At 40.4% G+C, this 23031-nt stretch overlaps 1 long non-coding RNA gene across 1 annotated transcript in view; it reads left to right on the forward strand.

Moving 5' to 3' along the window:
- The window catches only part of LOC140116736 (uncharacterized), a 42487-nt gene extending 29659 nt beyond the window's left edge, over positions 1-12828 (forward strand). The window contains exons 2-3 of the long non-coding RNA XR_011852945.1: positions 11774-11940; positions 12542-12828. This is a non-coding gene — a long non-coding RNA (uncharacterized lncRNA). The remainder of the gene's footprint in view (positions 1-11773; positions 11941-12541) is intronic.
- The last annotated feature ends 10203 nt before the right edge of the window (positions 12829-23031 follow it).

Genomic DNA, 23031 nt, shown 5'->3' on the forward strand with positions numbered 1-23031 from the left:
AGGAAGCATGTGATCAGTCACATGTTTCTGCAGTAAAACTCATATCAGGAGAGGGAGAAAGCAGTGCAGAGATTGTCAGAGATTGTTTAAAGTGCTGACAAAGCAATTCCCCAATCTCTAGGATGGTGGTCAGTAGGGTCTGGCAGTACTGAATTCTCCTGACCTTTGGACTTAAAGACCCATGCACTTTTTAGCAATATTTCTTCTTTCTAAAAGTGTGCCTTATTGTCCAAAAATATGGTAATAATAGAACAGCTGATTTAGATGTTAACATTTACAAAAAGAGAAAAAGATGAAAGTTTTTAATTGCAAAATTCAGTTTTTAATTGGAGGGAAAATGTCTATGATAACTGCAGCACACACAGTCTGATTTTTAGTAAAGTCTTATAACACCTTTCTATGTGTTAATTAGGTTGTATTTTAGTTCTTCAGGTGCTATAAAGTTTTTATATTCATTTTTACTATTCACTTAGATTGTTGCCTTAAAAAAATTAGAAGCAAAGTTTGATCATACAAGCAGGACACATGTCAGGTATTTTTATGTACATTAAAAGATTACATAGAATGAAACACTTTCTCCAGCCTTATCTTGAATAGAGCAATAAATACCCCAGGGGAAAAAGCTTGAAAGGGGGACTTTACATTTTCAGCAGACTCATTGACACTACAGACTTTTCCCTCCAAAAAAATATATGGCCAATAACGTCATATGCCAGTTATGCAATTATGGGCCACCCTGTTTCTCAGATTGGGGCACTGGAGAGAACATACACCTGGGTCTCAATCTATTCTGGAATCCTTGAATGAGGATATACATAGGTCATGTTCAGTAACAAAAGACACTGGATGCCCAGAAGGGTCTGATGGCACAGAAATTGTAGTCCAATGACCACCTATTGAGAAGTTAGAACTCATCCAAGGTTCTGAATCTGGTCTAGGTAAGAGGTGTTCTAGAATACACCTAGAGGTTGAAGAGGTCTGACTACACCACCCATAAAAGCAAATCAGTCCCCTTGGCCATTGTTCTTGCCATGGGGGAGGATAACAACACCAGATCACAACATCAAGACAGGGAGAATCTGAAAGTGCTGGCCATCCCATTCCCATTGGTGGAACACAAAGTAATTATCTTTCTTTGGTTTGCTTAGACTTGTTGTTCTCTGCTTGTAATCTATACTCTGTCAACTGTATTTACTGTATATTCTCTTGTGTATATTGTTTTGTATAGTGGGACTTTAAGGCAATTAAATATCTAAAGTTAAAGGGGTATTCTCATCTGGGCACTCACATTCAGTTTCATTAATCTGCCATATATAAACATTTCTTTAATTGGATGTTCCCGTGTGAAGATAATTTCTCATAAATGCAGCCATGTTGTCCCATAGAAATGAGATGGCTTCCTCGGATACGGCCACCTCTGCTGAAGGGATTGCACAAAGAAACAAAAAGTTTTTGTATATGAAATGTCCGGGAGTTACTGCAGGTCTCTCAGCCGTCCTGTGGTAATGATTGCTGAAGCCAGGTGGTCAGGCAGGGCTCTATAGCGCATGTCTGGCCACCGCTGCCAGAGTGTGAGGTGGTCGTATCTGAGGAAGCTATCTCGTTTCTAAGGGACCATATGACTACATTTATGAGAAATTATCTTCACACAGGAACATTTTGTTATTAACAACCAATTGAAGAAATGTTTACATATGGCAAATGAAGTCAATTAAATGTAAATGCCCTGATCGGAATACCCCTTTAACATGCGCCAATTACGATTGCCAAGTGCCAAGTCAAAGGTTGTGTGGACAACTCTATCTCACTTCCGATGCCTCCCGCTACCTGTACATTCCTGGAATGCCTTTGAAATCAATAATTAATTGACCTTGCATACCTTTTAGGGGTTCGGAATGGCTCACAAGAGACACCCTCCTTATAGTGGCCAGTGAGGGCAGCAGTAATGAAGAGGGGAGGGGAGTGGGGGGAAGCAACTTATGTTTGACAACTTTACTGACCATAATTTATATAATTAAAATAGTAAGTATAATAATAATTATAATAATAATAATACAAATTATTGAAAGAAGATGTAGGAAAAGAAGAGTAAATTCTGTTCTTAATGTCTAGGATTGAAAATTCAAGATTTACTTTTATTTTCTGATGTAGGAATTTGAGCGGAACTGTTGATTTTCTTCCTAGTGTTCTTTGTTTTACTGTTATATGGTGATGGATTAGCCAACCTATTGTTTTTGATCAAGATTGATCGAAGCTGTGGACATATTCTAAAAAAAAATTGCTGATTTGTATAAATTTTGTAGTTGGAAATAAATTTCTTTATATCTGCAGTTTGAAACCATTACACTGTTCTTTTTAGCACTCTTAAAACAAAAACAATAAAGACATCTCTATATAGAAGCTTATTATAAGTCATATGAATTGGTGTGAACTACAGTTCATGTTTGTATAAGAGCATTGTCTATGCATGTATGTTATGCAGGAAACCTTGGTTATTGATCCAACTCACAGTGATGCATCACTGTCAAAACCAGCTATTCTTGTTTTCCTTGCTTCTGATCAGAGTCAAACAGAATATGATATGCCATTTGTAGGGTACAGCAATTAAATGAATATATTCATGAAATAACATGTTCTAAAACTTACGTATCTTCAGTGACTACATTATCCAATCCTTCTCTGCAGGCCTACAGAAAGACGATTGGTAATGGTAAACCAAGGGTACACTCAGATGGTGGAGGTCTTATGGCTGAAGGTGGGTGATCAGAGTGCTCACAGATCTGTTCATCAGACATCTACCTTAAAGGGAACCTGTCATCAGGAATTGACCTAATAACCAATACCAGTATGTTGGTAAACAGCTGAATACCTTCCAGATCATGTTTCATTCATGATTCTGTGTGGTGGCATCATTCAGAAAACCAACTTTTAAGTAAGATGTAAATAAAGTCAAGGAGGCAGAGATTCTAACACTGAAGTCAAGCTCTCTCTTTCTCAGAAAGCCCCCTTTACTGTAATTGATGGTCCTGTTTTCAGAGACATCACTAACCAGATCTCTTGAAGTCCAATGCACAATGTCAATCACAGAAGAGTAGGAAGAGTTCCCCACCTTGACTTCAGTGTTAAACTCTGTGCCTCCTTAACTTAACACAACCAGTTTACATCTCACTTTAGTTGATTTTCTAGATGATGACTGGACCATGGACGAAACAAAAACTTCAAGGCATTACGCTGCTTGACAATATATTGGTAAGGGTTTACTAGGCCAGTTGCTAATGACAGGTTCCCTTTAAAATAGAAGCCTACTGTTCTAGTATAAAGTCCTAAGTGCCTTCACCTAAGTTTTAGAGAGCCTTTTCCCTGTTGGCTAATTGCAGCACTCCTGCTAACAGAAAATTGTATTTCTGAAGCTCTCCTACCATGAATGGTGTATGTGAATAAAGCTACTTACATTGTAGAATTTGCTCAAAATGTATTGTCCAATCTCCAATATTTTTAAATTTGACTGTGATCTCTTGTACCCATGCCGTCACTGCAGCGGTGCGCCATGGAACCCACCCAGCTATATCTGACCCACAAGACTAGTTTTGGTATAGTGCTGTCACTTTCTAGTTTACTAGAAAAAATGCAAAACAATTTTCCATAACCTAAAGCCTGTGGACACTACACCTATAAACCATCACAAGGGCCGGCACCAGCACTGGGCATACCTGGGCAAGTGCTGGGGCCCATAGCTGCTGGGGGGCCCACATAAGGCTGTAAATAAGGAATCCATGGGGCTGAGGTAGGCTGTGTCTAATAAATTCATAGTAGCTGAAAATAAAATAACCACAAGAGGGCTGTATATAAAATAACCATGAGGGGCTGTTTGTAATGATAAACTAGGGAATATTTTTGGAAACAGGAGACAGTTTTAGTTTCTTCATTTAAATGTCGCCACCGGAGTTCACTACAAAGGGGCCCACTGAGGCTCTGCTGCCCAGGGCCTACTGAAACCTGGAGCTGGCCCTGACCATCACATTATACACGAACAAGTTGTATACCTGGATTGTACCATATCTATAAGTTCAGACCTGATCTTGGTATTTATATGCATTTTATTCATAATATACATAATAACAATAATTTGTATTTTATATACAGAAAAGAGGAGAGTAACCAGCAATCTTCAGCATATTCCAACAAAAAAATGTTAAATTTTGGTAACATTTTGCAAAATGTTTTAATATGTCATGAAAATGTTAAATTAATGTAGCTCAGATGACTAGTTTTCACTAGGATAATTCATATCTCATGCCCGCCAGCAATGGTCACAGGTTCATGCTTTGCTATATACCCTACCAATTACCATCAAAACGAATTACATGCATTACTTGATGAGCTGATGTTGCAGTAGAGAAAGTTTTTTCATAGCCAAATAAAGTAGACACGTCACAGCAGGACACACTATATAGTCATGTTGACATACTTTTATTAAGAAAACTATAGAAAGAAAACATAAGATGAGTTATGTGTAAGGCATATTGTACTCCTTGAGAATGGTTTCATGTCAGTAACCTTGGATGATGTTCTTCATAATGTTTTTTACAGATATGCAAAAGTTGCACTTATTAGCAAGATGCTATAAGTGAATTTACATATGGAAAACATCAAAAGAAAAGAAAAGCAGCGCATTGAATTAGAGATTTGAAGGTGAAGTCAAACTCATCCTTGATCCAAACAAATGAAGCACTCGAGAGATTACAATGAAGATAAGACTCTATTCACTCTAGCACTAAGTGTGTGAGTCAATAGAGAAGAATTACTAATAAAATCCCTTTAAGGATTTATTTTTTGATTTTATATATCTACTTATATATTTATATATTTGTAAGAATTACAGTATAAAGACTTGCTTGATGTCAGTGACTTGCTTGATGTCTCTCTGAGAAAGTTTTAGAGCAGATGGCTGGAACAGACTGTTACACTAAGAGAAGTGGACATGGCTACAGAAGAGCTTCAACCCAACAAAAGTGCAGGTGTCTGTGCATGGAGTAACAGGGAAAATACTTCAGGAGCCCTGAAAAAAATTCCAGAGAACAACACAGTTGACATGTCTACCATTATGTCTACCAATAGGAACATGCTCATACTTAATATATGTGACTGACACCGCGTGTCTGCAGACACCATGGTCAGTGTTATTTATGCTTTTGGCTATGGTACAAGATGGTCTGCAGAGGTATATCATTGGATTTCAAAAAAGTCTCTATGTGATAAGCAACATCACCCTGACTGCAGCATCGTGCTAGGATGTGCTCTTTGGATTGGACTGACTTCCATTTAAAATGACTGGTTTAGAAGTGGGTAGTAATGGTGTAGGGAGGCATTTGCCAGCCAGAGGCAAATGCCCAGTTTGCCGCCCCCTAAAACCGGCTCTGTAGACAGTGCAAAGTTACACTAGTCTTATTCTGCACCAGATACATTTAAAGAGAACCCGTCAGGCAAAATAACCCTGTAATCTAAATAGATTTTCATAAACTGCCATTAGAAAGCATTGCCTCTATCCCTTCATTGTCCCTCTACATGCCTGTAAACCTAAGCAATGAGGTCCTAAAGCTGTATGCAAATGACCTGTGAAATGTCCAATGAGTCATTAGCATCAAGCTGTCCAGCTTATTCATGAGTGGGCGGCACAGCCACACCCCCAGTGCTTGACTGACAGCCTGTATAATGGTGTAAAGGCTGATCCATGTGCTTGCTGGTGGCCACGCCTCCTGCAGCCTGTGTGTGTATAGGAGAGATACAACAGCTCCAGGCAGCCATGTTATAGCAGAACATGTCAGGTACTTGTGTAGCTGATGTCTGTGTCTGTTACATGTGTATTAGAAGGATGGAACATGTCAGCAGATGCAGCACACACACCAGCAATGCTTTACTATACATTACACACAGACATGAGGAGGGGGAGGAGAGGGGAGGGGTAACAGGGGTGACATCACTGCCTCTGACCATGTGACCAGCCTCATTTACATAATAAAGAAAAGATGATTGCACAATGATTAATGTATGAATTGATTAGATAAAGGCTGGGATGGGATCCTTGTGAGCTGCTCCAATAGGTAGTAGTGACAAGACTAGTGACAGAGACCTGATGACAGGTATCCTTTAAGTGTCTGTTGCTGGATAATAAATCTGTTGTAGTATAAGACTGTCTAGTCGTACCCTGTACCTCCTATTAGTTGGCTTACTTTACGCCAGAAAATTAGGACACAATTCTGTAGGGTCAGCAGTATTTTTGGCACACTGATGATTTTTCCCCCTTTCATAGGCCACTCCCCTTTTGTCAAGCTAGTGGTAGGAGAACCAGAAAACTGTCTAAAACTCTTTATTAATGTGGTGCAAACAGTTTTAGTGCAATCTACAAAAGATTTTTGTTGTAAATAGATTAATAAATCTCCCCCATTGATGCTATGGACTGGTCTGCCCATTCCCAAGACCTAAATCCAATAGTGAATTCTAAAACAGGTTTGGGAGGAGATCACTCTGAAGAACATAGGGAGCATGCTTTGTGTATATGACTTCATTGTCTTAAGGCATCTCCACTGAAGTTTGATTTTCATTGATCAGTTTTGTGTTCTCTATTGTTCTACACTAAGTCCTGAATAACGAATTACAACAGGAATATTTCATTAATTGAGATCTAGGATGTGGTATTTTAGTGTTCCCTTTATGTTTTTAAGCAGTATATATAAATACTATGCTTTCCATTGGTTTTTGGTACGCATTTCTTTAAAAAATTCTGCTCAGCAGGCATTTTATATGCTCCCAAATAACCTCCCATTTTAGCAGATCTATTTCATTTGTTTCATACTATATGGAAAAGATATAGAAGCAGCAGCATTTAAGTGGTTAGGTACCTAGGTAGACAATTAAGGATATAAGGTCCTCAAGACACTCAGAGCTGTGGATGGTATAATTGCACATAATTACCTGCAGATGCATGCAGTTATAAGATGGAAACATAATTAGTTGGTTCTCATTTGTACCATTAAAGAGTTCTGTACTGTTTATCTATGTCTGGCATGGGATCGGCACACCTTGAAATGTACACATTTCTATATCCTTATGTGAACCTTTTCAATAACAATATCTAGATGAGAAAAGATAAGTACTCCCTAGCATACATGTTCCATAGCCATTTTGGCTAATGAAACGGTATAGTGAAAGAATTGTTAAAAATATATGCAAATTCTATGTAAGCTTTTTTAATACAATGTATAATTACAAATACAAATCTACAGTCATGGCACAAATCTCTTTGACTTCTTTGGTTTGACATTACAGGACACAATAACTAACATCTGGTTCTAAGATGGTCTTAAAATGTGATAATACAACCTTAAAACAACCCATGACTTATTCTACAGAGGCCTGTTCAGTCGTTTTATTGTTCTCTGGGCCATGGTCAAAAACACTTAGAGGTCTATTTGCTGGGACATCGACTATTGGAAAGACTGTTGAATGTCTTGAATAGTTTCCACTTGTGAATAATCTTTCTCATTGTAGAATGATGGGCATTTGATTTTCTAAGATCATTAATGATTCCTTTTCTCTTTTTCACTATCCTGAAAGCTTTGGATAAGCAAACTTCCAAAATTTTTTTTTTTTTTTTTTTAGAATTTTTGCATTGTAACAAATATAGAGGGACATTTATCTCACCCCGGTGCATCATGCACATCCCTCTGGCACTGCCGTATACATCAGTAGGCCGTAGCCTCCATTTAGCCGTGGGCTATTCTGGCCCTGGACTATAAGCAGAAACCAGTCACAGGCTATACCCTATACATAAGTGCGGGGGCAGGAACCCCTACACGCCAATTGTAGTAAAGGGCAAAATAATCACAATTCCTGGTGGCTCTCTAGGCATTACCAGAAAACTGGAGTACAAGCCCTTATAAATGTCCCTCATATACAGTGGCGCAGCCAACAGGTTATTTATATACTGTATGCCAAAAATTTGTATGCCACATGTTGTATCACATTCCACATTAGGGATATATTTCCACTTTAAAGGGGTATTTCCAGGAAGCAAGTAAGGCCCTGTCCGCAGAAGAGGGCTTAACTTGCTGATCGGCAATCTCCGTCACCTCCGTAGAGATGAATGGAGCAGCACAGATATTCAAAGCCGCTTGCTCCGCTCATTTCAGGGAGCGGAAAGGTGTACGACGAAGGTACATTGGACCCCATCAGTTCCCCCCATTCTCGTGATCTGTGGCAAGTTAGGCCCTATCTTTTGGATCTTTTGGGAAAACCCTTTTAAGGACTTGTAGACAATGCTAGTAGAGTTAATATAATGCAGCTTTCTTCTCTGTTAATATTTTTATCATTGTCAGATATTTTTTTCTCTAGTCAGTATTTACAACTTTGATATACTACTTTGTATAGTAGTCTTTTCTGTGAGGCGCTGCTTGTCACTCACAGCATCTTTATGTGGATAATGCATCTATTGTTTCTAAGGTAGACATCTATTCATCAAAGTTTCACAAGAGAAAATGCTGCATGACAATGGGTTTCAGATTTATTTTATTAACTTTGACAATAATTGACTACTTATTTCTCTGTTTTATGAAGTTAATAAAAAAAACTAACATTAGTCCATAAAGTGTTCTTCAATACAGATTTGAGCTTTTATTACCTTTCAATCCAAACAGCTATAAAGAATACCTTACAGTAGGGATCCCCAACTAATATCTTTTCCTCCGATAAAGCTAGCAGACACTGCAGTGCCATAGCCTCAGAACACCGAGCCAAGCTTACAGTGGTCTGGCGTATTCATGAGGGGACGGTCCGAGAGGCGTTGACAGCAGAGAAGAAGCAGTGCCTCACACTGCCCCCTCATGAAAACGCCAAACCACTGTAAGCACGGTCCGACGTTCTGAAGCTATGGTACTGCAGTGTCTGCTAGCTTTAGGGTAAGGATAAAGTTAGAAGTTTAACACTGCTAAAAATGGGGTAGTGCCATGAGCTGCTTACTTTACTTTAGTAAGCAGCTCCTAGCGCCTTTTTTTAGGGTGACAGGTCCTCTTTAAGAGGCTTAGCTGCAGCACTATTCATATGGCCAGTGCAATTTTGTGGTGATAAGGTACCTCATAGACCCATAGGGGGATATTTATCATACGCTGGTGCTCGTGCGCCAGCGTATGTTAGCCCCGCCGCTGCAAATTCGCAGCCCGATACATCGGGCCCAATGTATCGGGGCGGGAGGCCGCCAAGTGTAGAAAACGCCAGTGTAGGCCTGGCGTAGAAAAAACCACAGCCGGTGACTTTTCACGTATGAAAAGTCGCCGGCAGCAGCAAGTGCGCAGGCGCGGGGACAATAACGCCCCATGCAGGCCCACTCCCGTCCGACCGCGCCCTCCGCTTGGCCGGCCAAGCCCCCCCTTCACGCCCTTCACGCCCCACTGGCGTGAAGGTGGCGGATCGGGGCAAATAATCGCAAAAGCTAGCAATAAGCTAGCATTTGTGATTATTTCAGGGCCTCTGCGCCACTGGCGGTGCGCAGAGGTCCTGATAAATATCCCCCATAATGTAGACAAATGGCAATGGAATTGTTGAGTATGTACTCAAATCATGAATTTTACAAATCATCTTTAATATTGGCTTATTTTGACAGTAAATTAAAGAAGATCAATACATTAACCTCCATTCTCCCCTTGAAGAGGTCCTTTAAAGATGACATCATCACCAAGTCATGAGCAGTATGATACTTCCTAGATTTACTTTTGGCACATGACACATTTCTATTTTCTGTTGGTGAAAACCACTTAGATTCCATACTATTATTCCTTAAATTGCTTTGTCACTAACAATTTGTCAGTAATACTTTGTCAGCAGAGTTTCATTCCAGTTTATGATTATTATCCATGTTAGAACATTCTCAAATACTTCTAGTTTTATAACTTCATGTTAGAGCTGATGGAAACTGATGTATGGAAAGTGAAGTCTCGGTTTTACTAGTAAAGAGTTGGTCGGTTTTGTTGATTGTTCTTAGCATCTTTTCCTCATGAAATTTGAAGAATATGGGAAAATGTTGTCAACCATCCTAATCCATACATTTCGGGAATATAATGGATGCTCCATCTTATGAAATTGAAGAAATGTGATAGGGGGCCATGACTATTTGCATTAATGTATTATACATATACTATTTTTTAAACCGTATGAAAGGACACTATCTGGGAAAACACTGGGTACATTTTGTGTAATACATAGTGTGGATTTTATGAGGGTGACATATAACGAAGCGATTCTGGCTTTAGGGGTAGTTATATCCTTAGTCAGCTCTTAAGGCTCTTCAATGATTGGAGCAATGACTCCAGTAGGTGTCCCTATTGGAGTAGCTACCTCCAATAGGTGGCACTAGTGAAATACTTTATTTCCTTCTAGATCCTTTTTGATACTATTTGCTTAGATGTATTTACCCTCAGAGTCTCTTTTAATATTTACTGTATATACTTGTGTATAAGCCGAGTTTTTCAGCACAAAAAATGTGCTGAAAATCTCAACTCGGCTTATACATGAGTCAATAGGCAGCCAAGCACTTAAAAAAAAAAACAACTTATATACTCACCCTCCGGTGGCCCCGATACACAGCGCTGCTCCCCCGATACACAGTGCTGCTCCCCTGATGTCCACATGGGTCCTCTTCTGTCTTCTATCTTCCTCTGTCTTCTGTCTTCCGCAGGGCGCCGCCATGTTCTTCTCCGGCCGTCACATAGTATGACGTCAGCGTATGCGCCTACCGGGAGGGAAGAACATGGCGGCGTCCTGCGGAAGACAGAAGACAGAGGAAGATAGAAGACAGAAGAGGACCCACGAGGGGGAGCAGCGCTGTGCATCGGGGCCACCGGAGGGTGAGTATATAAGTTTGTTTTTTTTTGTTAGTGCTGGGCAGGCTGTATACTTAAGGGGGCCGGATGGGCAGGCTGTATACTTGAGAGGGCAGGCTGTATACTACTGGGGGCAGGCTGTATAGCACTGGGGGCAGTCTGGGCAGGCTGGGCAGGCTGTATACTTAAGGGGGCAGGCTGGGCAGGCTTTATACTTAAGGGGGCAGGCTGGGCGGCTGGGCTGGCTTTATACTACAGGGGGCAGGCTGGGCTGGCTGTATACTTAAGGGGGCAGGCTGGGCTGGCTGTATACTTAAGGGGGCAGGCTGGGCTGGCTGTATACTTAAGGGGGCAGGCTGGGCTGGCTGTATACTTAAGGGGGCAGGCTGGCCTGGCTGTATACTTAAGGGGGCAGGCTGGGCTGGCTGTATACTTAAGGGGGCAGGCTGGGCAGGCTGTATACTACTGGGGGCAGGCTGGGCAGGCTGTATACTTAAGGGGGCAGGCTAGGCTGGCTGTATACTACTGGGGGCTGGCTGTATACTACTGGGTGCTGGTTGGCTATATACTGGGAGGCTGTGACCAATGCATTTCCCACCCTCGGCTTATACTCGAGTCAATTGGTTTTCCCAGTTTTTGGTGGTAAAAGTAGGGGTCTCGGCTTATACTCGAGTATATATGGTAATTTTTATTAGTTTAGAAAATTGTTTATTGTAGATTTTTTTTATCATTGTCATGGTGATAAAATATAAAAAAAAATATTTACAATGATAAAATTATAAATCTGTAGGTAGGGGAAATATACTGTACACAAATAGATTAACAAATGTATATTTCTTGAAACTTAATGGGAAACCGACATCAGAAATTGACCTAATAATAATAATTCTTTATTTATATAGCGCACACAGATTACGCAGTGCTGTAGAGAGTTTGCCAAATTGGTCCCTGTCCTCAATTGGGCTCACAATCTAATCAACCTACTGGTTTGTTTTGGTGTGTGGGAGGCAACCGTGGACCCGGAGGAAACCCGAGGACCTGGAGGAACCCCATGCAAACACCACTACCAGTAAGTTATCAAGCTGAGTATGTTTCTTTTATGGTTTGGTGTGGTCTCATCATCAAGAAAATCAACTTTGAAATGAGATGTAAATTGGTTTTACAAAGTCATGAAGGTGGAGAGTTTAACACTGAAGTCAAGCTCTACCTGCCTCAGAACGCTCCTTCACTGTAATTGATGGTCCTGTGTCCAGGGATGTCATTTGACCAGAGATCCTGAAGTCCGACACATGATGTCAATCATAGGGGAAAAGGTTTTCAGAGGCAGAGAGAACTTGACTCTCCACCCTCTTGACTTTATACAGCCAATTAACGTCTAACTTCATAGATCATTTTCTGAATGATGCCACTAAGTTGGGCCTTGAAAGAAACATGATTAAGAAGCTGTTCAGCTGTTTGACAACATACTGTTGTTTATTAGGCCAATTTCTGATGACAGGCTCTCTTTACAATTAATCATAAACACATGTGTCTAATAAATCATTTTCTGAGAGTTTTTATTCAGTATGACGATCACTTCCTGGCAGGGCCGATTCTAACCTTATTGCAGGCTGAGGCGAAAATTGAAATGCCGCCCGCCCCAAGCATTTAAAAAAGGAATTTTTTTCTAGGTGATCCCTGCGTGTCAAGACTACCTGAAGACAGTGCCAGAATCAACATCAAGAGGAGCGGAGGTGAGTTTTTCTAGTTTTTAGTTTTTTTCAAATGGTTGATTTCCTCTACAGGGTAAACACACTTGCATTTTTGGCACAATATCATAAACCAGTATTGTCTTGAAACTGGTCATCTCATTTTACAGTAATGATAGTATAATACAGTAAGGAAAGATATGCAAGGACAAAAGCATGATTTAGTGAAATGCGTTGTAACATTTTACTGTCAAAATGATTGCCCCAACCACAGTCTATAAAGTACCCAATGAGGCTAAAAAATGGCTCTAAAAGTCTTATAAAGGCCATGTAAAACCCAGATAGAAGTGAATATCCTATGAAGCTTTGTTAAAATTAGCTAAGGTAGGGTCATAAGAATGTGTAGAAGATCAGAGTATTAACTGAAAACTGCATTGTATGCAAAACATGTCTTTTGTTGCCTTAGCTGCCTAAATGACATGTAAAAGTGAATTGAAATCTCATTTTTCCCTCAACTAAGTCAGTGTTCCAATTACTTGGAAATAGCTAGCACTTGAAAGGAGGCTGCATATTAATTTAAGGGTGGCGAGTGCTTATCGAATTACCTAGAACAGTCTGTCGCTCTTCTCTCTGCATGTAAATCATCTTACGTGAATATAGAAGGCAAAGAGTCATTTTTATTCATTCGCTGGAAGGAATGGCGGAGAACATTGAAATGCTGGTGTTACTGTTGTAGCAAGATAATTCATCCTTCGACAGACCGCTGTATTTTACAGCTAATTGCATTTTGAGTGTTTTCTGTGCAAATTCTTGTGGGGTCAACAGACTTTTGAAATAAACCTATTCTAGTTACTGTGGGCTATTATGTTTTTATTACCACTCGTCTCTTCTGTATTTAAGCTTTCTGGACATGTTGAAAACACCTAAGAGCACAGCTTAACATATGCAACAAGTGGGAATTTGGTTAGACTTATAACATATGCATACATTGATATACTCATAGGCTATCATTATTTCCAAGACTTTTGCCACTGGGATGTCGATGGGCCATATACATACAATTTGATCAAGATGCAACTAAGAACCTTAAGTTCATTATATAATGTAGCCTAGCGGCAGTAGATCATTGTGTAATGTGTGGATTTGTGGTCCAGTTCTTTTTCTATCCCCATGTTGGTTTAGTATATTCTATCCCTTCATTTATTTAGTTTTTTTCCTGGTACCAGCACTCTTCCCCATTCGACCCAGGTGTTTTTAAATAAGCAGGAGACTGCATATAGGGGCCGCCTACTTCCTCTCAGCTAGTGTCTGAGACCACATGGAACAGTGAGTATTCAACACCTTGTCACACATGGTGAGCCTTTTTCCTGTTCACATGGTGTGGTTTTGCATGGCATCTGCTGCTTCTGTGGTGTGGTGCTGGTGGGGACCCAGGGGGCTATGCCTGCCAGAATGGGTGCTGGGGGCAACCGGGTCTTGGTCCCTGCTGGGCTGTGCTGCAGCGGCGGTGGATGCCATGTGATGGTGCACACAGTAGTGTAGGGACCCACTACAACAAGGTCACCATGAAGTGGTTAGTGGGCTTATACAATTTGATCAAAATGTAAATAAGAACCTTGAGTTCATTATACAATGTAGCCTAGTGGGAGTAGATAATTATGTGATGTGTGGATGTGCGCTCCAGTTCTTTTTCTCTCCCCATGTTGGTCGATGGGCCTTATGCTTGGCTGGTATAACGCTGTTGTCTGTTCACAAGATGTTCTCAGAAGGCCTGTCGATTGTATATGTTAAACTTTGCAAACATTCTTTATAGGAAGAAGAGGCTTCCAGCTGGGAACCCTTCAATACACAAGACATGATTGTCCCGTGCTTAAAGAGGTTGTCCAGGTTTTAACAAAAAATTATATATGGATTGTGGAGGCTAAGAAAATGATAAACATTTTATACTTCCTTCCTTCCATTCACCTGTAGTGATATATGTCACTGCCGTATGATATATGTCACTGCCGGACCTCACTTTTCTTTTAAAATGATAGATAACATCTTTAACTAAATGTATGGGCATGTTCTTGAACATACAGACTGATACCTGGAGAGTCTGAGCTCTATTTTTATTTGACTATTGCTATGGTTTTGCTAGATTTGCTAGGATGTCCTGTCCTACATATGTTTTTATTTTTTAAATCTTTCTCAACATAGAACACCAAATTGATTGGTAATGGAAACATAAGCCTTCCCAGGGTAAAAGCCAACAACAATTAAGTATCTGAGGTCATTGATGAAGTTGTTCATCCTTGGTATCTTGAAAGCGTAAGTTAACAAATCTTTTATTGTCCGACCGCCCACCCCCCAATGGCGACACAATCGCCTACTAAATACCTGTCGGATAACGGAAATGCGGCTGCGGGACCCTTAGTAAATAAGCCCCAATGTTTCTCCTTTTTTCCAATCATTTTGTTTAATAAATAATGAAGCAGTCTGAATTGTCTTAATTTGTTGCTGAGGTTTTATTTACATAATTTTCTGACTTTTTATGGACCATATCTTGTAATGTAAAACCAAGGAATTCAAACAGGGCATAATTTCCTTATTTCATGACTACATGTATATATTATAGATGTCTGTACATTTCATTTAGATACAAAATTTAGGAATACTGGGGCTCATTTACTAAGGGTCCAAACGCCGCACTATCGTTGGGTTTCCCAAACATTTCCTATTTGCACCGAATTGCCCAGGGATTTTGGTACATGCGATCGGATTGTGTTGGATCGGCGCCAGCCGAAATGAGGGGGCATGGACAACCCGATGGATTCGGAAAAACTGCGGAATTTTAGAAAATAATTTGACGCAAGATCAGCACTTACATGCACTGCGACGAAGAAGGTGAACTCCGGCGGACCTCGGCGCAGCAGCGACACCTGCTGGATATCGGGCGCACAACCTTAGTGAATCCAGGCAGACCCGAATCAGCGTCGGACAACGCGCAGCGGGACCGCGACTGGACCGGGTAAGTAAATGTGCTCCACTGTCTCTGATAAAATGACATAACACAATTTTATGTCAGCCCCTTCCCTCATTGATTTTAGGCCAACGTTCAACTTTGTAATCAATATTTTCAGTATTTTGTTTGAAAGCCACCCTGACCAATTAGAGATTTCAGAGATTATTTCTTTCATGTTCACATCCATTGTAACACTATTGTATATTTGAAATCCTTTTTTAATGTTAGTTGTTATTGATCTTCCAATCTTACAAGAGTATGACTCTTTTTATAGAAACCTGTGCTCCCGATGTCTGATTTTTTTGCAATCTTTGGTTCAGCAGCTCTTCCTAGAACAGTATGAATTAGTCTCAAACCAATTCCCTTTAATGCACCAGCTGCTTGCAAGTGTAACTTCAGGATTCATGCAATTTGAGTTAAATTATCAAGACAAGATGCAAATGCGTGCTTTGTTTAAAGGCTATAGATTAAATTTAGTCTTCATTTGCATAATTTATGCAGTATTGACCTTCTTATAATATGAAAATGATTAAAGTAACTAAATGTAATAAAAGATCTTTGCCAAGTATATCTGGTTTAATTCATTAATGGCAGCCTGAACCAATACTTTCACATGGGATCTCAGTAACAAACTGTAATGTAAAAACAGGCAACATGCAACCAAACTATCAAAAGAATACAATAGCTCCTCATAAAATGAGTATTTTACTAGGTAGATCATATAGAGCTCAGATTTTTTTTTAAGATAATGACTTTAGTGATCTACCTTAAAGGGGAGTTCCAGGAATAAGTATAATTCATATTTAAATGGGTCATTCTAAGCTAATATGTAATTAGTTGCTATTTAAAATTTCCCTTAGCAAAAAATGCTGTGGACATACATTATAATAAAGAATTAAAATGTTATTTTCCCTTTAATCAGTCCCTTGATTTTGTCCCTGTGGAGGAGACACAGGGCAGAAGATGGCCGCTCGTCACATGTCCACATTACATGTCCTGCACCTGCCTGCACAGGTCATGTGATCACTTTATTTAGCTGTAGCCAGTTGCTTGCAATGCATCCAGTATGGCCAGTGTTGTGGTGAGACATCATCTCAGTGAGACAATGTGCAATGATGTAAGTTGCACACATCATTATTATAGTAACAGAGCAGGACAGTCCGCTACATCATCACTGGGAGCTGAGCACAAGAAGGAGGAGCTGGTACTGAGTACTGAGAGATCATGGGAGTTGTAGTTTAATTGATAACTGTGAAAATGAAATATGCAACACAAAAGAACAGCTCTGGATGTAAGTGATAGCTAATGATTCACATTGAAAAGAAATTTGTGAATCTGTAGCAACTTTATTGTATATATAAACCATATTTTTCAGCATCCTTATTTTTTTAACAAAATATTTTTAGTTCTTATAACTTCCCCAATTAAGGTTTAAAGGGAACTTGTGGTGATGTTTAAGGCTCACGAATGACAATCAGCCTGTTAAGTGGGACAGTATCAGGATAATATTGATGACCTTGTATATTCTAGAAGATTCTGCATTATGCTGAAAATGAGCTTTGGATGCTTATTTACATAACCTGGAAAGTGTCACATGGATGGTTGAAGAAGAGTCATGATTAAATCTTCCATGCTCGCTTGATTGATGTCCTATTTTCCACGTACTGTACATCATCAGAAGTTTGAGTGGAAGTTGCTAAAGGTACAGTACAAATCCTGTTGGACATTACCAAAGTCAGGAGGAGTCAGGCCGGGATCCCTCTCATCAGCACTTATCATTGTGATCCTGTTTCCATCCAGGTAAAAAGGCTGATGGCTGTGCCACTGCTAGTACCATATAACTGCTAGTATCATACATCCACAGTGATCACAGACATTTCAAACTCCCGTAGTGATGTTATAAGATAATGTAAAAAATATGAACCCTTCAGTCATCTATGCTTACATACTAGGGGCATAACTACAGCGGTAGCAGACAAAGCAGTTGCTATGAGGCCCGGAGTGTCAGGGGGCACTGGTAGAATGGAGAATGAGCACCATTATATACATATTGGGGCTCATTTACTAAGGGTCCGGATTACGCGATTCCGTCGAGTATCCCGCCGATTTCCGATTTGCGCCAAATTCCGCCTGTATTTTGACGCATGTGATCGGATTTCGGTGCAATCGTGCTGGGTTGCATGCAACAAAAATCGGGGGCGTGGCCGTCACTTGACCCACACTTACCTGCACCAAGAACAGTGCACTTCTACAGTATACAGTCTGAAATGGTTGCTCAGATGGTAACTACATGTATGTAAACTAACTGCAGGTAAAGCTTTAATTATTTCAAAATAATTTCTTATCATTACTGATCTCATTCTGTCAGTACTTGTTCAGCAACTGCGCAACCACAACAAGGCTTGGCACTAGCTGTTACACTAGGTAAGTGGTGGCGAATTCACCTTAAGACGTCCCTGTGGGCTAAGGTTCTGCCTAAAGCAGATGAACCGCCCTGGTAAGGGCGAACCCACTATCAGGAACCTAACTGACGGTCCCTGAGCAACCCTACAAGATGACAGGGAAGGCTTACTTTGTCTGGCATAGACCTGTGTTCACACTGGTACACAGAAACCGACACAAGACTGAGACAGGAAGGTGGGGTAACACTAGGAGGAAAACGATACTGACAGACAAGCAGAGTCAAACAAACCGGGTCAAAACCAAGATGGCGGAAAAGGTCCAGAATCTTATAGAAAATAGAATGGTCAGTAGTAGAGATGAGCGAGTATACTCGTCCAAGCTTGTTGCTCGTTCGAGTATTAGCGTATTAGAAATGGCTCGTTGCTCGGACGAGTATCTCGCCGGCTCGAGATCGAGCATTTACTTAACGAAACACAGTGAAGAACAGTGAAGAACACAGTAAAACAGTGAACACAGTGAACACAGGATCATTTAAGTGAAGAACACAGTAAAGAACACAGTGAAGAACACATTGCAGATGTTTCCGTACATCTGCTAACTTATCCGAAGACACGAGTGCCGAACGTATGTGAAGAACAATATGTGTGAAGAACACATTGCAGATGTATGGAAACATATTGTTCTTCACATACTATTGTGAAGAACACCGTTCGGCACTCGTGTCTTCGGATAAGTTAGCAGATGTACGGAAACATCTGCAATGTGTTCTTCAGTGTTCTTTCAATGTGTTCTTTCAGTGAAAACATCTGCAAACATCTGCAATGTGTTCTTCAGCGTTCTTTCAAAGTGTTCTTTCAGTGAAAAATGCTCGAGTCTCCCATTGACTTCAATGGGGTTCATTATTCGATACGAGCACTCGAGCATCGGGAAAAGTTCGACCCGAGTAACGAGCACTGGAGCATTTTAGTGCTTGCTTATCTCTAGTCAGTAGGATACATAGATACATAGATTAGAATGAATAACCAGCAGCCAATGAAGGGCTGGGCAGAATATAAGACTCAGCCGTCCATCACTCAAACCGCAGCTGCAGACAAAACAAGTGCAAAGACACACCCAGCTTTCCCAGGATCAGAAAAGCAGCTGTCAATCACAGGCAGCACTGGGTGTGGTTTTCCAGCAAGAAGCCTGAGTTCTGACACATCCACAGTGCACATAGAATAAGTGAATTAACACTGACAAGCATGTTTCCAATTTATCAATACATAACTTTCGCCTGATCTGTGGGATTGTTGACATGCCATGTGAGTGCAAATCTGCCCAAGGGCTTGTCTGAGGCAATGTACTGTACTTACTTTATTCTAAGCAAAAGAAGAGAAGAGGAAGAGGAATAAAAATTTCCCTGGTGCTGAAAGACGCAGCTCTGCATATAATATATGTGCACAACACAAAATTGTATCCATACTGAAAGAGACAAATACAGAGGCAGGAGTAACACATATACAAATACACATTCCTATAAGACCATGTGCAGTCCTAGATAACAGTTACCAAAAAAGGTTGTTTAGATTCAGTTAGGAGGAAAGAATATTTTATTTTGGATCATGTTCCTCAAAAAAATAAATGAAGTACATGAAGTAAATAAAGTGGAATACTTTTTATTAGGCTATCTTCTTTGGTCTGAGCTGTACGAGATGGTGCACACTTCCAGAGGAGTGTAGGGGGCCCCAGATTCATGAAGAACGGGAGCCACAATTCCTGAATGTGGCGCACCCTGCACATTACACTGAGCAGTTTGCACAGTTTTTGATAAATATGGACCAGTGTGGTCTATTTTCCCCTTGCTGGTTAAAGTCTCCTGAATCTCTGTCTTCCAGATCGAGGCTTACGTTTTGTGACTATCCTTTTGTACCTCTGATTCTGTTCTTTATTGCTATCTTTGTTTTGACTCGCCTTGTCAATCTTGTTATGCATAAGGTAAAACAGGTTATTGGGGGGCTTACTGTGCGGTCTTGTCTGTCCTCCCTAAATCCAACTCCTCCATTACAGTATGATTTTATTTTCTTTAACTTTTTTCCGTAACTAAACTTTGAACAAAAATATCATAACTAGAGCAGATAATAATAGTAAACTTTGTAATATAATTTTTTTATTAAATCTGTTCCTGTGTCCCTCTTTTACACCTGCCTTTCTTCTCTATTTAAGCAGTGTCTGTAAATCAGCTTTCTGTCCTTCTGAAAGCTGCAAGATAAAGGAACCTGAGTAAGTATCTATGACTTAACTATTTACAGACAGTCCCTGGATAATCTAACCTACTCAAAGAGCTGAATTATCAAGGAAAATATTATTTAGGTACATTAAAAGATAATAATTAGCCTCTCGTCCATATCTTTATGTGTCACAATGTAAAAACCTAGTGCAAAACAACAATGAAGTTGAGCTCCAGAAACTAATAAATTCCCCACATACTTATCATGTTCCTACTATCATAAAGATGTCATATAGTCATATTCCAATCCAAAATACATTACTCAACAAAACAAAACATGTACTTAAGTACCCCAATGACTGACCTAGAAATGACTGCTGGATTAATAGAGATCTGATTGCTCTGAATGCCACTGATCAAAACAATGGAGTTTTACAGTAATTGATCAGGTACACTCCTGCTCTATTCACTGTGGAAGGGACTGATGGGGGTAGGTGATCTTCTTCAGTGCTATACCCAGTGAAAAGAGAAGTAGTCTGCAATCTAAACTACTCTTCCATTCAGGGCTGGCGCCAGCACTAGGCTTGCCCCGCCATGTCCTGGGGCCCAGAGCTTCTGGGGGTGGAGCACATAAGGTTGCACATAAGGAATCCATAGGGGAAGGGGAGTGTATCTAATGAGTCCATAGGGTATGAGGGGAGCTTTATATAAAATAACCATGAGGGGACTGTTTCAGTTTCGGAATTTTTAATGCTGCCATGTGAGTTCACTATAATAGGGCCCAATGACACTTTGTCACCCAGGGGCTTACTTATTCCTGGAGCCGACCCTGCTACCATTAAAACAAGTGAGTGATGGCAGGCTCCATGCACATGGCTGTATTTCAGGTTCTTGGACCAATTTACCCTTTGAAGGGAACTACTGAGCTCTTACAGATGGATACCAACACGGAAGAAAATCAGCCGTATCCTTGTGCATGTAGCCTCAATAATATGCAGCTCAAGCTATGGTAGAATTCATTCTCATATTGAAATATTCCTCATTTCCCCATAAATCCGTATTTATACAGTGACTATAAGATTGAATTCTATGTTGAATGAAACATTGTTTTCCTTTTTCATTTGCCTAATCTGTCTGATAATAGCCTGTAGCTTTACCTAATGGAAAAACGAATTGATAAGGCCTTAATTATTAATATTATCATCATAACTAGAGACAATTCATAAAACAAAAATATTACACTGCTATAATCTGAGAAACACAAAAAAATTGTGATAACACTGTTAATTAATTTTTAGATACTTTAAATGAATGTGTTAGTTGACTACTTCACAGCTCTGATATGCTTTGGAGGAATTGCCATGACATCATTCTTAAAGCTAACGGCAGCTGAAATATTGTTTTATGTTATATACCATGCCATAAAATGCATCAGTGGTATCTATATTAAAAAATTTTATCGGTTCTGTTAGAGGACCATGCTGTAAGGTCTCACAATCTATAAAAGGGAAGGTGGGTGAAGACAATATGTAAGGGTACAGGTTACTGATATTGTAGGATAGGGTAACTGTATTGTGTAAGTGATTCTGAAGAAGTGGGTCTTCAGATTTCGTTTGAAGTTTTCGATAATTAGCTGTAGTCTGATGTATCAGGATAATGAGTTCCAGACCATGTGGATGCAAGGTCTCGCAGGTTATTTTAAGAAAAAGAGATAAAAGGAAAGTTCCTGTAAGGTGCAGATTAGAGATGAGCGAACACTAAAATGCTCGGGTACTCGTTATTCGAGACAAACTTTTCCCGATGCTCGAGTGCTCGTCTCGAATAACGAACCCCATTGAAGTCAATGGGAGACTCGAGCATTTTTCAAGGGGACCAAGGCTCTGCACAGGGAAGCTTGGCCAAACACCTGGGAACCTCAGAAAAGGATGGAAACACCACGGAAATGGACAGGAAACAGCAGGGGCAGCATGCATGGATGCCTCTGAGGCTGCTTAATCGCACCATTATGCCGAAATTATGGGCAACAGCATGGCCATGACAGAGTGACAGAATGAAGCTAGATAGCATGTAAAACATCCAATAATTGACCCTGACACTATAGGGGACGGCATGCAGAGGCAGAGGCAGCGGCAGCAGGCTAGAGAGTGGCATGGCGACATACCCTAATTGGACTCAGGCTTCAAACCAATGGGTGTCAGAGAGGAACCAAAGGAGGTGAGCAAGAAGCGCTCAAATAATATCGGTACATGATAAAAGTTTGCCAGTATATTTTGTGGATTACACAGCAGGGTGGCGACAAAGTTAACATGGAAGCCATGAAAACAACCCAAAATTCTGCCTGACACAGCTCGTTTGATAAGGGGACCATGTATGCTTACAGTTCATGCCAGTCGCTGCACTGGCTGCCAGTCTCCTTTCGAATACAGTTTAAAATAATAATAACCCTCATCCATAAAGCTCTGTATAATGCTGCACCCCCCTACCTCTCCTCTCTTATCTCAGTCTATCGCCCAACCCGTGCTCTTAGATCCGCCAGTGATCTTAGATTAACCTCTACCCTAGTGCGGACCTCCCACTCGCGTCTCCAAGACTTCTCTAGAGCTGCACCAATTCTATGGAATGCTCTGCCCTGGACTATCAGACTAATACCTAACCTCCAAAGTTTCAAACGTGCTCTTAAAACCCATTTCTTTAGGCAAGCCTATAACACTCATTAACTGCATGAAGTTTTAACTCTTCTACTAACCCGTCCTGTGTTGTCCTCCCATCTGTTATCCAGCAACCAACAGGCACCAGACTTCTCTGCAGTCCCATTCACCCTGGACCTGGTATATAAGATGACGGCTGAGTGGTTCAAGC

This window comes from Engystomops pustulosus, chromosome 2, assembly GCF_040894005.1.
Source record: "Engystomops pustulosus chromosome 2, aEngPut4.maternal, whole genome shotgun sequence".
NCBI lineage: Eukaryota > Metazoa > Chordata > Amphibia > Anura > Leptodactylidae > Engystomops > Engystomops pustulosus.